The sequence below is a fragment of the Trichosurus vulpecula genome, chromosome 2 (genome assembly GCF_011100635.1).
Source record: "Trichosurus vulpecula isolate mTriVul1 chromosome 2, mTriVul1.pri, whole genome shotgun sequence".
Taxonomy (NCBI): domain Eukaryota; kingdom Metazoa; phylum Chordata; class Mammalia; order Diprotodontia; family Phalangeridae; genus Trichosurus; species Trichosurus vulpecula.
This window is the reverse complement of record NC_050574.1, coordinates 117,622,086-117,631,098: the sequence shown is the minus strand read 5'-3', so window position 1 is coordinate 117,631,098 and position 9,013 is coordinate 117,622,086. Positions and strand designations below refer to the sequence as shown.

The 9,013-nt window shown below is 41.2% G+C and overlaps 1 pseudogene; it reads left to right on the top strand.

Annotated features, from left to right (window-relative positions):
* The first annotated feature begins 786 nt into the window (after positions 1-786).
* LOC118836718 lies at positions 787-1,841 on the top strand (annotated as a pseudogene).
* The last annotated feature ends 7,172 nt before the right edge of the window (positions 1,842-9,013 follow it).

Here is a 9,013-nt window from a genome sequence, read left to right as displayed (position 1 = left end):
GAGCCTTTGGTGATGGGGAAAGGAAAAGTGTTTTTATAACACATGGTTAAGGAAAAAAAAATAAGGACTGAGCTTTGCCAGCCTCATTATTTGCAGTTTTCGGCAGATAGTTTGCAAAGGAACATAGTTCAGTGATTCAAATCGTCAGAGGATGAATTCAATTCAATTTAATTCAACGATTATCTTTTAAGCGTATACTAGGTGAAAAATACTGGGATAGTCACTAGATAGGGGAGGAGAGGGAGAAACATAATTCATAACTGAGAAGGGTGATATAGTAGAAAGTTCAATTTCATTTTCAAAATTACTCAGTGTTTATTTTGTGCAAGGCTTTGCGTGACGTTACCAAAAGATCATCTTTACCTATCTTAAATCACTGTCAAGTGACATTTTCTAGAATTCTTTTTTAAACAGAAATCGGACCTAGAGCAGCAGAGGCAGCAGCAGGAGCAGCTGTAGCCTGCGTCCTCTCGCCTCTTGCCTCCCACCCTCCACCAGCTCTCCCCTCTTCCTTCTCCACCTCCCACTGTTTCCTCTGCCTCTCCACTCCTTTCCTCCTCTTCCCCTGCCCCCCTGACCTCCCCTAGGCCTGTGAGGGTGCCCCTTGCCTTCCTACTCACCCTTATTGTTCTGCCCCCAGCCTCTTGCCCTTCCTTTTCCATCCCTCTCGCCCATTTTCTCTTCACTCACCTCACACGCGAAATTTTTGGCTTCCACTCCCACCAGTGATCAAAGACTTGACAACTTTACAAAGTCCAAATCCCCAGAACACGGCTCAACGCCGACATGGGTGTGATTGAAGATAGATTAAACGTCACTCTCACCATTGGCCTACTTATGTATAGAAAGGAAATTGGAAGCATTATTGGAAAGAAAGGAGAATGGGTCAAGAAGATGTGTGAAGAGAGTGGCATTTGTATCAACATCTCAGAAGGGAATTGTCCTGAGAGAATAATTACTGTGGCTGGACCCACCCATGTCATCTTTAAAGCCTTTGCTATGATCATTGACAAACTGGAAAAGGACATCAGCAGATCTGTGACCAATAGTACAGCTTCCAGTAGACCCCCAGTCACTTGAGGCTTGTGGTCCCTGCTATCCTGTGTGGCTTTCTCATTGGAAAAGGAGGATCCAAGATCAAGGAAATAAGAGACAGTACAGAGACTCAAGTCCAGGTGACAGGGGATATGAGGCCAAACTCAACTGAGTGGGCCATCACTATCGCTGGCATCCCTCAGTCTATCACTGAGTGTATCAAACAGATCTTCATGGTCATGTTGGAGTTTCCCCGGAAGGGCTTGACCATCCCGTACAAGCCCAAGCCTGTCATTTTTGCAGGTGGTCAGGGCAGGTAGAGCGCAGGCACAGCATAGGCAGCAGCAGTTTTTAGCTTCCCCCACACCACCCTATGTGCCTCAAGCCTGACCTCGGGGACCACCTCTAGAGTTGACCAAGCTGCACCAGTTGGCAATGCAACAGTCTCACTTTCTCATGACTCCTGGCAATACTGGATTTGGTGCAGGTTTGGGTGCATCTGCTCAGACTACTTCTCATGAAATCACCATTCCAAATGACTTACTTGGCTGCATAATCGGGTGTCAAGGCACCAAAATCAATGAGATTCATCAGATGGGGCTTAGACTGTCAATCCAGTGGAAGGATCTACCAATAGGCAGGTTACCATCACTGGATCTTCTGCCAGCATTAACCTGGCCTGACATCTAATCAATGTCAGGCTTTCCTCAGAGATGGTTGGTGTGGGGAACAGAGAGAACAATGCAGATTCACCCATTACCCTCTTCTGCTGTTCACCACCCATGATCCATCTGTGTAGTTTTTGAGCAATTCCAGGTTTTAAATAGTTTGTATATTTTCACTTTCTACACAAATTTACCATCCACTTGTGATTCTTTTAATTACAGAGTTTTAATTCCTTCTCTGTTCAGCTGTTAACACTGAGAGCCATATTTAGTTTTATAAGCTTCTCCCTGTTTTGTTTTTTGGCTCCTGAATTTTTTTCTGTTTTTGTCATTGAAATGTTAGAATGGAATACATTTCAGTTTAGTTCTATAATGTCAGGAATTTTTTTTAAAAAATGTGAATAGAAACTGAAAAAAAATAAACAGGAATAGGTTTTGTATCTTGTCCAAAAGTTTTTTTCTGCATCTATTGATATAATTGTATTTTTATTGTTCTTATGAATATGGTCCATTTTATTGATAGTTTGGCTAATAATAAACCAACTCTACATTTCTGATAAAAATCCAACATGGTCATAGTGGTATGTTGCTGTAGTCTCTTTGTTGATATTTTGTTTAACATTTTTTCGTTAAAGTTTATTAGGGATATTGCTCTATAATTTCCTTTCTCTGTTTTGACTGTCTGGTATAGGCATCAAGATTATATTTGTATCATAAGAAAAAATTTGCAGGAACCCCTTTTTTTCCTGTTTTTTTCAAGGAGTTTATGTATATTAGAATTAGTTGTTCCTTGAATGCTTAATAGAATTGGCTTGTAAAATCCATCTGGTCCCAGGATTTTTTCTTTGGGAGTTTGTTTATGGTTTGTTCACTCTCTTTTTCTGAGATGAAGTTATATACATTCTCTATTTCTTGTTTGGCCAATTTGGGTACTTTATATTTTTGTGTTTCAAATGACTTATAATTTAGGAGGAGGATTGAGAGGCAGTGTGTTATAATGGAAACATTCCAAATCAGCAGATACTTATTAGGGGTCCCATGTATGCCAGGCACTATGCTGTGGACCAGGCACACAAGACCAAAGGGGACATAATTACTGGGGGAGGGAGAGTAATGAGAACACAGATAAGTTTAATGCAAAGCTGGGTGTAGTGGGAACAAAGGTGATGATCTAGACCAAGTGCTCTAGAAAAAAGTGAGGAGAGACGTGGAGAGAGAAGTCCTTTCTATCTGGAAAGGATCATGGAGGAGGTGACACCTTGACAAGACAGAGATGAGGAGGGAACATTTCCAAACATAAAGGTCTGTGCAAATGCAGGTGGTGGGAAACAGGAGGTAGAAGTGGTAGATGATGAATGAGAAGAAGAAATGGCTAGGATCCAGTTTGGCCAAATGTAACATGCATGAAGGAATCTGGAAAGATAGCTTGGGCATAGACTAGCCTTAATGATTATAGAAAGAGTATAGAAATGCTAGTCTAGGGACTTTGTATTTTATTTTATGGACAAGAGGGTGTCACTAAAATTTTTTGACCTGGAGAGTGACATGTTTAGACTTGTGAATTAGGAAGATAATCTTGGTAGCTCCATGAAAGATGAACTACAAAGGGAAGACACTGGGGGAAGGGAAGGGAAGACCAGCAAGGAGGCTAATTCACTAATGAAGGCAAGGCGCAATGAGGGACTGAGCTTGGATGCTGGCAAGTTTTAGTGGAGAGGAGGGGATGGATGTGAGAGACTGGGAAGGCACACAACTGTGGAGTCCTTTTGAGGACAGGACCTGGCCACTGATTGAATATAGAGACTGAGGGAGAAAGAAAAATCAAAGAAGACCTTGTAGATTGTAGACAGTAGCTACTAGGACAGCTAGATGGTGCAGTGGATAGAGTACTAGACCTGGAATCAGAAAGACCTGAGTTCAAATCCAGCTAGCTGTGTAACCTTGGGCGAGTCACTTAAACCTCAGTTTCCTCAGCTGTAAAATTAAGACAAGAACAGAACCTTCCTTGCAGGTGTGATGGATAACTAAATAATAACGGAGGAAACAATCTGAGCTATGTGATTTACTTGCAAAACAGGCATAATAAATGAGTCAATGGACTCCCCTGTCAATGCAAAGACTCTGAATACAGAGTGAGACAGATTTTTATGTATTAAAAACAAATAAGACCAATTAAAAGAAAAAAGTTAATCAGGATACAAAGTTAGGTAGTCTGATTTCTAATTGGAGAAAAGATGAGGGGCTTTCAAAGTTGGGAGGGCAAAAGATGTCCCACTCCCACGAGTTTCTGTATTCAATCAAAGGAACATGGAAACAGTAACTAACTAACCAGTACAGGGCCAGTTTTCAGATAAGACACATGGGTTGCTTGAGATGGACAATTGTGAGAAAACTTGCATCAATCTTTAGATCGGACTGGGTTTCTGGTCAGCAAGACCGAAGTGCCTCCTTAAGGGTATCTGAAGAACAGGTAGAGATGATCCAGCTCTCCAGCCACGCAGGGCCAGGTTCAAACAATGCAATAACATATTCTCATCATCGAATAAAGTTTTCTCACAAGACAGAAATTAGACTAGACCCATAAGTGAATAGAAAAGGGCTTGCTGGAGAATTCACAAGGTGGAGTCAGTGTGGTTCACTCAAGTCATAGGGTTGTTTTGAGGCTCAGATGAGATGATATGTGTAAAGTACTTATCACAATGCCTGGTACATGGTAGATGTTATATAAATGATTATTCCCCTTTCTTCCCCTTCTCTTCGTCTATTAAAGGACATTAGGCTAAAAAAGTAATTATAGTTTTAAAAAAAGATTAGAAATTTTAGTGGGGCAGAATGAGTAAACCATGGAATAAGGAGTCAAAAAAAAACCCCAAAACCAAAAAAGCTAGCACTTGTATGAAAATTTTCTATTTTTACATAATCCAAATTGTCCACTTTGCCTTCTTTGCTCCTCCCTATCCCTTGTTTGGTTATGAACTCATCCTCTATCTATAGTTTCAAAAGGCATTTTCTTCCCTGATCTTCTAACTTGTTTATGAGGTGATCTTTTATGTCTGAATCATGTAGAATTATGCTTTTTATTCTTTTTAAAAAAATTGTATTGATAATGTCTTTTGTTACATTGACCAAATGAAAAAGATGAGGAGGAAAAAAACCAGCAAAATTAATAAGCAAAAAAAGAACAGCAGCAGAGGCACCTAGAAGTTATCAGAAGACAAAATATAAGAAAGGACTCAGTAGTAAAATGATTGCCTTGATTTTTTTGTTAGTCCATTATTTTAGTCATGTCTGACTCTTCGTGACCCTGTTTGGGTTTGTTTTTATTTTTGACAAAGATACTGGAGAGGTTTGTCATTTCCTCCTCCAGCTCATTTTACCAATGGGAAACCAAGGCAAATGAGGTTAAGTGACTTGTCCAGGGTCACACAACTAGTGAGTTTCTGAGACTGGATTTGAACTCAGGTCCTTCTGACTCCAGGTCTGGCACTCTATGCACTGCACCACCTAGCTACCTAGATGTATACATCTTATTAAAAAGAAAAAGACGGAGTAGCCTTAAGGGGAAATATCATTGTGTGTCAAGGAAATATATTTACATGAGGAAATGCAGGAACCAGGATACCCAGTGATGAAGATCAATGAAGACAGATACCCTCATTGGCATATGCTAATGACCACCTGAATAGAGAGAGGACATAGTTACGTGGGAAACAAATCACAATCTAGTTACACTGTCTAGATCTACAATCTTCTAGACAGTGACTTCATAGTGATGGTAGACCTCAATTATCCAGATCTCTGCTAGAGTGCTTTCTTTACAAAAAAGCAGTGTAGCTAATAATCTTTTGATTTGGCTTGATAATCATGTCATCTTCAGAGGGTGGAAGAATCACCAGGGGAAATTCTGTGCTGGACCTGATGTTGTCCCACAAAGAATAACTGGTAACTGGGATAGAAAGTATGGGAACCTTGGATGGAAGGGGCCACTTGATCTAAAACAGAGTTTATGGTAGAAGAGGAGACAGCTTATAATATATGACATGCAACCCTTATTTTAGGAAAGAAAATTTCAATTGATTGATTTTAAAAAGATAGGTAGGATCCCATAGACTAAAATTTGATAGAGGGGTAGTTAAGCGACAGGAGAGAATATTAGCCCTGGAAGTCAGGAAGATCTGAGTTCAAATCAAACCTGAGACACTTACTAGCCATGTGATCCTGGACAGGTCACTTAACTTCTGTCTGCCTCAGGTTTCTTATCTGCAAAATGGGGATAGTAATAGTATCTACCTTCCTGGGTTGTTGTGAGAATCAAATGAGATAACATGCACAGTTCTTTGCAAAGCTTAAAGCTCTATATAAATGCTAGATATTATTATTAATAATAACAAAGATCTTAAACTAAAACATTGGGTTATATGCAATAAGATGGAATGTAAGTATTCCTCTCAGGTTAAAAGAAAGTCCACTTCACAAGTAGAAGCTTGAGGAACAGTGGTCAGACTGCAGTGAGTCTGTAAAAAATCTTAGGGTCTTAGAGGGCTACAAGCTCAATACAAGGCAACTTCATGATATGGCACTATAATCTTAAGCTATGTTAAGACAGGAATGGTTACCAAGAATAAAAAGAAGAGAGTGTTGCTTTACTCTGTCCTGGTCAGACCATATTTGGGGTATTGTGATCATTTCTTGGCACCAAGAACTATGTGGATACTTTGGAAAGTAACTAGATTAAGGCAGTTATAAGAATGAAGGGCTTTCAGTTTATGCCAAATGAAGACCAAATGAAGAGACTTGGGTGATTTAGCATAAAGACAATACTTAGGTCTTGGGTGGAGGGGAATATAACAGATGTCTTCAAGTATTTGACAGGCTCTTCCTTCTTTCCTTCCTTCCTTCCTCCCTTTCTTTCTTTCTTTCTTTCTTTCTTTCTTTCTTTCTTTCTTTCTTTCTTTCTTTCTTTCTTTCTTTCTTTCTTTCTTTCTTTCTTTCCAATTGGGGTTAAATAACTTGTCCAGGGTCACACAGCTAGTAAGTGTCTGAGATTGGATTTGAACTCAGGTCCTCCTAACTCCAGGGCTGGGTCACCTTCCTCTGTACCACCTAGCTGCTCTTAGACTTCTTTCATTTGACCCTGAAAAAGAGGGCAGACTAGGAGCAAAAGGTAGACATTGCAAAAAGACAAATTGGGGCTTTCCATTAGAGCTATTCAAAAGTGGAATGGGTTAAAGATGGACTTTCCACTGGTGGCTGTCAAACAGAAATTGGATGACCACTTGTTGAGTAAGTTGCGAAGGGATCCTATGCATTGGACTAGATGGCTGCTGAGGCTACATCAGACTCAAATTCTGTGATTCCCTAGTCTTGAACCTGAATGACCAAAAGGATGGTGATCCATTAGTGTAAATAAATAATGAATTTGGGAAGAGGGCCAGGTTTTTATTCTTTTTGGTGAGGAGCATGATAATGATGAGTTCAATTTTGGACATGAGTCTCAGATGCTAGCAAGATAACCAGGTCCAGCAACTAGCTGGAAATTCTGGACTGGAGCTCAGGGGAAAGTTTGGAGTTGAGTATGTAGATTTGGGGGTCATCTGCAAAAAAAGTGATCATGGAAGTGGCTGAAATCACCAAAGGCCAGAGTATAGAGAAAGAAAGCAAAAGGGTCAAGAGAGAGTCACACTTGGGGGCAGGAAGAGGATGATAAACCAGGGAAAGAGATTGAGAAGAAGTTTGATCAGATATTGACAAGACCTTCCTGCTGCCTACTCTCTTCTGCATCAAACCCTGAAATAGAATAGGGCCTTCTCCAGTGTAGCACAGAGGGGTTCACAATCCACCTCCCCCTGCAGTGGGGGGGCCTGCCCCAGGACAATTTCCAGTGCTCCAGTGACTTCTGGGGACAAGATTTCTTCCCTTTTCTGACTCCCCAGAGCCTTCTCCATCACAAGCCAAGGCAGACCAATCTGCTGATCAGAGTTCCGGTCTTCCATGGGCTTCTGTCTGCTTTGAGGCAAGTCTCCTGGGGTCTCAAAAGACACAGCAACATTAGGCTGCCACGAGGCTGAGCTTCAATGGAGAACCTGTATCTCAAGCCTCCCTAGATGGACCTCTTGCCAACCCTGATGCTTTGGTTAGACTCAGTCCTCAATGATTAGCATCGTTTTTTGTTTAGTCATGTCCAACTCTTTGTGGCATCATTTAGGGTTTTCTTGGCAAAGATACTGGAGTGGTTTGCCGTTTCTTTCTCTAGCTCATTTTACAGATGGGGAAACTGAAGTCATAAGGCTAAGTGACAGGCCCAGGGTCACAGAGCTAGTTAAGTGTCTGAGGAAAAATTTGAACTCAGGTCTTCCTGACTCTAGGTTCAGCACTCTATCCACTGTGCTACCTAGCTATCCTAACGATTAATGTACTCCCATCCTTTTATACTCAAACCATCCATCCCAGGGATTTTGAACTCCCAGGAACAGATGCACAAATGCCCATCCCTCTCCCTAAACTGCCACTCCCAGGTGTCTGTTGGCTTCAACTCTACCTCCCCCCACTAATGTTCCACTCCACCATGCCCTTTGGAATGTTTCCTCCACAATGAACAAATTTCTTTTAATTTTAAATTTCTTTCTTAAATATTTCCATCTTCCAGTCTTCATTGAGACCTGGCTCCTTCCTATATTGCCACTTCCTTGGAACTCTACCCTTTCCAATACACCTCTTTCTCTCCTACACCTCACCCACTGATCATGGCAGGGAAGTTAGAATACTTCTTTTCCCCATTGCCACTTCTAGACTTTCCCTCTACTAACTTCACCAAGCAACTTCTCCTTCTTTGAAGCTTATTCTATACAAAATTATTACCGAATCCAGATGGCCTCCTTCCTTCTTCCAATGAATGTGATGCCTGGCTCTGTGTCTTTCTTGCCTCCCCGTCTTCTCCCCTCACGTTAGGGCACTTCAACATATATTGATTCTCCCTCATATATTCTCCCTTCCCAGTTCCTCAATCTACTCAATTCCCACGATTTACTCCTCCCTCAACTACACAGGAGATGGTGATATCCTTGATCTTGACAGCACCTATGTTTCCTTGTTCACAAAATCCTTCTTCTTCTCATAATCTTTTAACATTGCATCTTTCCTTATATCTTACAACACCCCTCCCACCCCCATCCTCACCATGATCCCCGTCTCTTACTTTTTTCCCAAGCCAGCACCCCTGCAGTGGCTATACTCTCCTACCTTCCCTGTCTTAACACTTTGGTGAATCAACTCGACTCTACACCATCTTCTTCTTTCTAATCCCTTTCCCCCTT